Here is a 9,342-nt window from a genome sequence, read left to right as displayed (position 1 = left end):
CAGAATGCCTCAGACTGTCCCCCTAAGGCAGGAGACATTGAGGAGGGCTGTTTGAGGGAGCTGCGGGGGGGGAGGGGGGCAGAAGAGGTCTTCTGTAGTTAAAAAATGAAAAAATAAAAGGTCCAGGATTGTGTCCCAACAATGACACAACTTGATCAACTTGATAGGCACAATATGCTGAGTTTCTCTTTAGTGAAGAACTAACCTCTGGCTTTGGCCCTTGGCTGCTGGAAGGTGATCGCTGGGGCTCTGAAACCCTGCACTGAGTGGGGCCACCAGCCAAGGCAAAGGTTATTTGACTTGGGATGGGGCTTCGACCCTCTGCACACCAGAGGCCCTGATGAGTCCCTCAGTTGGCAATACTATGTACCCCACTGTGGCCAGGAGGTAAGGCTAAGGTAAAGGCCAAAACCTGCACTGGGACCCCCTCAGACGCTGCCCTGTGGGTCTCTTCCCTCTGCGGACCTTAGTCTCCTTCCTTCACTGTAATAAAATGGTAACGGTGAATATGGCACTCTCCATGAATTTCCACCCTGAGGGTGCTCCCAGCCAAGCTCTCCAGACTTTTTCTATTTTAAGGAATTTAACTTCTTGTTGTTTGGGGAGGGGGGGGCAAGGGTTGTGAAGAGCCTATATTGTTTGCCTATCAATTTAGTTGGTGGTAGTTTTAAGTTATTGTACAATCAGTGCCATTAGCCTTTTCCTGGATGGCTTTCTTCTTACTATAAGATCCTAAAGCATTCATCTTTGTTTTCTCATATCTTATTACTGTCATTGTCCTCCATTTAATCAATTTTGTTGGAATTTGTTTTGTTGTGTGCTTTTAGGTAAACCCTTGAAGGGGATTCTGGACGCTGGCTTCCTCCTCTCTTTTTCAGCCATGCAGTGAGTGTTTTGCTACACCACACACTCCCGCCGTGGGGTGTAAAGCAATAGGGCTAAGTGTTCACGGCCTGAAACCTCCACAACATGTGCCCAAACAAGGCTTTCTTCTAAGTTGATCGTCTAGGTGACTGTTACAGTGATGGAAGGCTGACCAACACTAGTGCACCTGACTGCATCAGTCCTGGTGTGGCTGATGAATGCCCCAGCCAGCTAATGCCATCAGTGAGTCCTCTGAAGGCTGTGAAAATGACATCATCCTACAATCCCCTCAGAGGGGTCCGTCCCCCAAAGGCACACGGTGGCCTTCTTAATAAGAAAGCTGCTCCAGCAAAGGGAAATGGTCCAAAATCTGGCAGACCTGGTCCAAAATCTCCAGCGGCAAATCTACCCAGCAAAGCTAAAGAGCAGGAAAAAACATCTCCAGAACACCAGTGCGGTGTCTGAAAACCACGACTGGGGTCCTGACCCCATCACCAACGGCTTCACCTTGACTAAGTCACTTGACGAGTTTCCGTTTCCTCTCCCCTAAGCTGGATGAACTCATAGCATTGCTGCAAAAACTGAACGAGGAAATCCACGAGTGTTCTGCAGAACCTGTGGTAGTCACGCTGAGCCTGTGAGCTAACTGGTGGTATTCTGCTTCTCTTGCTGAGGATGAGACGGCTCACCTGCGTCCTTGGCTGGACAAGCACCCTTTGGTGACCCACTGCCTCCTCGTGGTCACACCCACAGCATCTGTACACCCAGGAGTGTTCAGAGCCCTCAGGTGCCCTGCTCTCACCTTCCTCCTCCCCCTCATCCTTCCAGCCTTTACATTCCTCGTCTCCATGGGCCTTTTTTTTAAAAATTGGTTCATAATAATCGTACCTATTTATGGGTACAGTGTGATAATTCAATTCATGTACACAATGTGTAATGATCAAACCGGGCAATCAGCCTTTCCACTTCATCAAACACCATTTCTTGGTGTTCCGCTTCCAACTCTTCTAGTTTCTCATAAAATACATTATAAGCAGCTGCATCCCATCGTCATGCCCCTGTGCTTGGAGGGCTGGGACACCTCCTGCCTCTTCTCTGGCTCCGCTGTCAAGGGCCCCCGCTCTCCCCCTCCTCTCCCAGCCTCTGTGACACTGTCCCACTCTTCAGACTTAGCTTCCTCATATGAGTGAGAACAGGCAGCACTTGTCTTTCTTCACGGGTCTTTTTAAACTGCTCTCTGCTTCTCGTTGAAAGTAATTAGATATACAATTTTAAAAATTAAAACTGTACAGAAGATTGACAAAATGAAACTCTCCCTTCCTCCCAGGAGGAATCACTACACTTTTCTCCTTCCAGAAATTTCCCTGCCCATGCGTAGGTGCAGCAGTCAAGTTTTTATGGTCAAAGGGATGCTCTTGTACATCAAAGGAGCACGGCAGTTCCCTGACTCATCCGAGATACTTAAGGTTGTAAATTTTAAAAACAAGTTCTAAAATGCCTTTAAGTTTAACCCAGTTTAAGATGTTTTAAACCTAGTTCTGAAAGCCCTCCGGTTCAAATTAAGACTATTGTTATTCTATTTATAAATTCATAATGTTGATATAAATATCACATCTCTAAATGTAATGTATGTGATCATCTCAGCCCCTTCTAATTTCCAACAAGCGTGGCCTTAGGAGCAGAGGCTGTGGAAGCCCTTGAGAAACTCCTGCAAACCTGAAAAAAACCAAACCTGTATATGACCCATCAGGTTATCTTAAACATATAACCATTAGTTGTATATTGACGTTTTTATATATTTCAAATTAAAATAATAAGTCTAATATAAAATATTTCGGAACATTTTAAATTAAAAACACAACTTAATATGTCTGATCATTGTGAAAACTTTTCAAACATCTTCAATAATTAACAAAACATACCACAAAAATGACCCACTTATTCTCAGCTTAGTACAAAATGTCAACAGCAAGGTTTGCTTTACTTCATCATCCTACACTCACTGCCTTGGTTTACACCTTCAATGCCCCCAAGGCCTGTGTGTTGGCTTGGTCCCCAGCCTGGTGCTGCTATTGGGAGGTGGTGGGACTTCAGTAGGTGGAGCCTCGCAGGAGGTCTTAGGTTCACTGTGGGCATGCCCTGGAAGCCAATAGTTGGACCTCTTGTCTATCTCCTTCACTTCCCAGCCACAAGCTGATCAGTTTTGCTATGGTTTGTGCTCCCTGCCATGGCTGTGTGACACTCTCACCAAAGCCTGAACATAATGTGGGCAACTGATCATGGACTAGAACCTCTAAAATTGTGAGTCAAAATAAACCCTTCCTCTTTATAAGTTGCTTGTCTCAGGTATTTGTTATAGTAATGGAAAGCTGACTAGCACACTTACTTATGCACCTTCCCAGAGTTGCAGCATCCTCCATCAAACTAAAGGAGCTAATGGCCCTCCCAGGGGTTGCCAAGGTCATTCAGCAGACTCAGGGCTGAGATCTGGATGTGGATTCAGGGTTTGATCCAAAATTCTCAATAAGAACTAGGACCAGGGCTGGGCTAACCTTTCAAGACATGTCCACCCAGATCATGATAAAGTCAGCACACAGTGGGAAGGCATCGTGGAAGGGAGGGGCATGATCAGAATTACGCCCTTAAAAGATCACAGGGGCTGAGTTACTAGAAGGGAGTGGGCACACCCGAGGGCTGCTGCTGGCTTGTTCTGGTCCAAGAAACTCATCTGCACACGTCTCCCATGTCACTTCCAACCCGGTGTGTTGGTGGGCTGATAGGCCACTGTGCGAGGATTGATACTAGGAAACTTGCCAACGCTAGTCAGACTTCCCCAGCGCCTCCCCAGGCAAGTTTCAGGCCCCTGCTGGCTGGACCTGGCAGCCCAGGAGAGAGGAGCATGGGCTGATCAGGCTTCTGCAGGGGAGTGAAGGGGAGAGAATGGATTTGCAAAGCTATTTGAAGATGTAATCAGAAGGATTTGCTGAGTGATTAGAGATGAGGCAGGGTGGTTGGCAGAGGGCAGAGATAAGAATATCTCCCAGGTTTCGATGAGTCTGAAAATGTGAAATCTTTTAGGCAACAGTTTGAGTTTGGCTCTGAGACTGGGAAAGTCCTGGGCTCATGCAGTGAGGGATCTGAACCACACACACCACAGGTCTCAGTCAAGCAGGACCCAGCCTCAGCCCAGGACTTACCTGGCCATTATCTTCTCTGCCCTAGATTCCCCAGCCTCAGGGCCTTCCCACAACCATTCTCTCTGCCCAGAATGTTCTTAACACCACTTTTGCTTTCGGCATGGTTGGCTCGTTTTCTCCACCATGTCCCAGCTAATAGAGGGCTCTAATTGCTCCAACTATGGCTCCAGCCAACCTTACCCACCAGAGCAGTGCCTAATTTACTTCTTCCCTGCAGTTTATCTCAACTTATAATCTTGTATGATCTGTCTACCTGTTTGAGTTCTGTCTCCCTCACTAGACTGTATGACTTTAAAAAAAATTTAATTTCCTGGCATCTAAGACAGTTTGCTGAATAAATTAATAAGCAAGAGGAGGAATGAACGGTCCTGTACCACCTTCTGCAGTGTAGCCCTCTAAACACCCGTATTAAACATCTGTACTTAGGACAACAGTCAAGACTGCAAGTAGCTCATCTGCAGAACAGGGTGGTGACGGGCAGAGGCAAGTCCAGACTTGAAGCCACTCAGCTGCCTGGGCTCCCTCACTTTCCCAGTCCAGATCCAGCTAAGGAACTGGGAAGTGCTCACCACATAGGTAACAAGTGAAGAAAGACCTGAAAGACGTGTGTGTTAAGTTTCTGTAGCAGCCACAGCTCACAAAAGGAGACTGACATTTTTCATGAATTCTTACATCAACCAGCACAGTAGAGAGATGAGATGCTAAAGGCCAACCTCTTGGAGCTAACAAGAATAAAACTGGTTGAAAGTCCAGGCCACTGGCCTCTGAATTCAGAGCCTGGTATACTGTTTCCATTTACTCCCTGTAGTCTCATGGGCCCACCACGCGGCAAACAGGCAGGATGAAGCACAGTCCCTGGCCTCATGCAGCCACACAACTGCACCAATCAAACAGGTGGAGCTGCCCCTCCCGAACACAAGCTGGGTTGAGGGGCTTCGAGGAGAAGCAGGAGGGCTGGGAGAGCAGCAGGCAGGAGGGCAGGTCCAGCCTGAGGCCCCCAGGGAGGAGGAGAGGGGTCACTGTGTCCCACCCAGCCCCCCTCCTTAACCTTCACTCACAAGGCATTTCAGAACAAAGAGCCTCTTTTCTAATCCACAGCAAGCTGTGTGCCAATGTTTTACATTGTTACAGCACAACTCTCCTGTTCTAATAGTGCCGGGCCAGCCTCCCGTCTCTGGCTCTTCTGTCATCTCCTTCCAACAGTGTCCAACTGACTCGGCAGCACACACTTTTCTGAAATCCACAAATTAGAATCAGAGTCACTCGTCGTAGCTGCCACTCCAGCAGCCCAGCCTCTGACAACCCAAGCAGGTGCCCTCCGACTCCTCCTCGGAGGTGCTTCTGCCCTGGCATCACTCTGAATGCCCTGGTGGTGGCCTGTGGCCATAATCCTGCCTCCCTCACAGAAATCAGGAGGGAAGGAACATCAGAAGGAAAGAGGAAAGTGTGTGATGGGAAGTTAAAGACACTGGGCATTGCTGGAGGTGCCCCAGCCAGTGGACCCTGGACACAGCTGGCAGCCCCATCCCTCCCCTGCCCCACCACCAAACACGTGGCTCATGCCCCGTGAAGGAAATCTACCCTCCCCTGGGTGAGAAGCCCAGATCTGTCTGATTTCAATTCCACCCTGTCTGAGGATGATACTGGAGTCAGTAGCATCTGCCGCAGAAGCTTCAAGTAAACAGAATTTTCATCCTGGTGAAAGCACTTTCTTTTTTTGTTTTGGTGACACTGGGGATTGAACCCAGGGGTCTCTTCCAATGAGTTATATCTCTAATCCTTCTCTTTTTTTCTTTTTATTTTGTCACAGAGTCTTACTAAGTTGCAGAGCAAGGCTTCAAACCTGTAATCCTCCTGTCTCAGCTTCAGAGTCACTGAGATTATAGGTGTGCCCCACCACACCTGGCTCAGATTTATTTTTAAACAAACACTGTCTTCGGATGCAATCTGCAGACATTATGAAATGTGGCATTCTAAATCCCTCTTTAAAATTACTAATGCAGCCACAAATGGTGGTGAATGCCTGTAATCCCAGCAATTTGGGAGGCCAAGGTAAGCCATTACGAACTGGGGACCAGGCTGGGCAACTCAGTGAGATCCTGTTTCAAAATAAAAAGCAAAAAGTGCTGGGAATGTAGCTCAGTTGTAGAGCACCCTGGATTCAATACCCAGTGCTACAAAATATTAATAATAATAATAATAATTAATGCAATCTGTTGGGTATAAAATCCATCAAAGCAAACTCTAGGGTTTTTTAAATATAATGTCATGCCTAAATTACTAAATTTTAAGTAATTTCATCACAAATATCCCACCCTGATTATAAAGAGTAAATAACAAAGATGGGAATAAAAGCTACTCCCTACTGGGGATTGCCGATGACTCCTAGGGCACTGGTCAGACTAGAGGTCACCTCCTCTCTTCACCTTTCGCCCAAGGGAAACCAGAGCAGTGGGGCTCCTCACCCCAGCCTGGCCCCGGCCTCCTCCCACCTGCCTCCCCCAGGGCTTTCCTTCCCACCTGCTCCCTTCTGTCTCTCCATTTCGTGCTTTCCTCCCCATCTTCTCTCCTCTTTTCCCACTCTTTGCCTTATTCTCATTTCCTCCCCCTTTCGCCATTAAAAGGCTATAAATTCAGTACAAAGATAATCTGTTATTACTTGCTCAGAGAACACTCAATTTTCATCTAAGCATGGGTGCTTTGAACATTTTCTATTTTTCACTTCAAAATAAAGTCCACTTTCAAGTGTGTGGGTGTACAAGGATGTGTGTGTGGGGGTGTACAAGGATGTGTGTGGGGGGTGTACAAGGATGTGTGTGGGGGGGTGTACAAGGATGTGTGTGTGGGTGTACAAGGATGTGTGTGGGGGGGTGTACAAGGATGTGTGTGTGCCTGCGTTGTTCATGATGTTCTCCCAGAGATTAGTGAATCTTGAAAGAGTCCCTACTCTAGGATTGTATTACTTTGAACAAAATCTCTCAAATATACTTAAACTGAACTGTGTATAACGATTCTGCTCCTTCAGCCAGAAAAAACCTCTTTCCAGAGCCTGCGACCTACACCAAACTGCACCCGCCAGGAGCTCAGCCTCCCTGGGCCATCACTTGGACCGAGGCCCTCCCCAGGAACTTCTGCTCTGTGCAGAGTGCCCAAAGCACTGTTCCCCATACAAGCCATCCCTGCTCCAGGACTCAGGCCGCTCTTCCCTGCTGAAGTGCCCTTTGCCTCCCTTCTCCAAGCCCTGCCTGCCGGACAGTGACTAGCCCAGATCCTACTTCCTCCTCGAGGTCTTCTCCGACTTTCTAGCCTCGGGATTGGGCTCTCGCAGCTCACATATACTTGCATGCCCTTACTCTGCATTCTCTGTGCATACCCAGGAGGTTTTCTTCACCACCAGATTTCCAGTTCCTGAAGAGGAGTATGTCAGTCAGCTTTCCATCACTATAGCAATGGGCCTGAGGTAATTACAAAGAGAGGGCTTGTTTTGACTCACATATATGGAGGTTCCCATCCATGGCCAGTTGGCCCTGTTGCTTGTCAGCCTATGGTGAGGTACCCATGGTGGCAGGAGTCCATGGAGGAGAAAACCATTCACCTCATGCCACAAAGAGAGGAAAGGAAGAAGCTGGGATCCCACAATGTCCTCCAGGGCACACCCCCAAAGTCCTAAAGACCTCCCTCTAAGCCCCACCCCCTAAATTCTACCATCTCCCGATAGCCCCCACCCTTGGGGACTCGGGCCTCTGGAGAATATTTAAGATCCAAACTAGAGCCAGGCACCGTAGTGCACACCTGCAATCCCAGAAACTTGGGAGGCTGAGGCAGGAGGATCACAAGTTCAAGACCAGCCTCAACAATTTAGCAAAATAAAAATGTCTCAAAATAAAAATGAAAGAGGAGTGGGGATGTGTCTCAATAGTTAAACACCTGTCTCAAAATAAAAATGAAAGAGGAGTGGGGATGTGTCTCAATAGTTAAACACCCCAGGATTCAAACCCTGGTACACACACACAAAAAAAATCCAAACTAGAGCAAGGAGTCACCATTTCTACCTCTTCTGTTAGCTGTTTATCAGCACCTAGTTCTAGCTTCATCCATGAACACTTACTAAGAGCTCAATAAACATTTTCCAAGGGGAATGAACAGGCACAAAAGTTGTAGTTTTTTTCCCTGAACAGGACAGTGTGACAAGACAAAATATCTTCGCCAATTGTATTTCTGGCTACAGAAATCTCCTACAACTAGTAAATGAACTGGTGAAGTGGCAGGACAAATGTAAGTCAATACACAAAACTCAACTGTATTCCTACAGCCAGCGATAAAGAGTTAACACTTGAATTAAAAAAAAAAACCAACTACCATTTATAATAGCACCAAAAATAAGAGAAGTACTTAGGTCTAAAAATAATAAAATATGACGGTCTGTCTACTGAATACAAAATGTTGAGAAAAGAAATCAAAGAAGAGCTAAGAAAATAGAGACCAACAGTATCCATAGATCAGAAGATTCAATATTGACAAGATGTCAGTTCTCTCTGACCCAATCTCGACTCGATGCGATCTCAATCAAAATTCCAGCAGGGTGTTTTATAGATTCAGACAAGCCGATTCAAAAATTTATAAGAAAAGCCAAATAAACCAGAATAGTCAAAAAAAGGAGAAGAAAACATGCTGGAGGTCTCATCTTATTTTAAGACTTGCAGCAGTCAAGACAGTGTGATAGTGGCAAAGAGAAACACAGGTCCATGAAATGGAATCGAGAGTCCAAAACCAAATCCTTTCATTGATGGTCAATTACTTTTTTACTCAGGTGCAAAAGAAATTCAACAGAGAAATTATAGTATTTTTGACAAATGGTTCCAGAACATTTGGACGTTCAAATGCAAATAAACGCATGGATGGATGGATGGAAACACAGGTAGGTAGGCAGGTACCGAGGCAGGTAAGTAGGTACATATATAAGTCTGTCTTATACTTTAGAAAACCTTGTACAAAATTAACTCAAAATGGATCATATCTCTAAATATAAAACCTAAAGGAAAAAAAAAACTAGAAAAACAGAGCCCTTCTGTGTCTGATATATCTTCCTTCCCACCCACCTCCCCAAAACCCTGTAACCACCTCACTGGGGCAGAAAGAGGATGCCCACCATCCTGGGAACCTACCCACGCCTCCTTACACACTAGACTCATCTCTAGGTAGGGTCAAATTTCAGTGGGATTCAGTGGCAGGAAGTGGCCGCAGGTCTCAGCCCAGGTCCCCAGATCTGTGGCCTCTTCCA

This window comes from Spermophilus citellus (assembly GCF_964194105.1).
Source record: "Spermophilus citellus genome assembly, chromosome: 6".
In the NCBI taxonomy this organism is placed as follows: domain Eukaryota; kingdom Metazoa; phylum Chordata; class Mammalia; order Rodentia; family Sciuridae; genus Spermophilus; species Spermophilus citellus.
Note: the sequence above shows the minus strand (reverse complement) of the source record.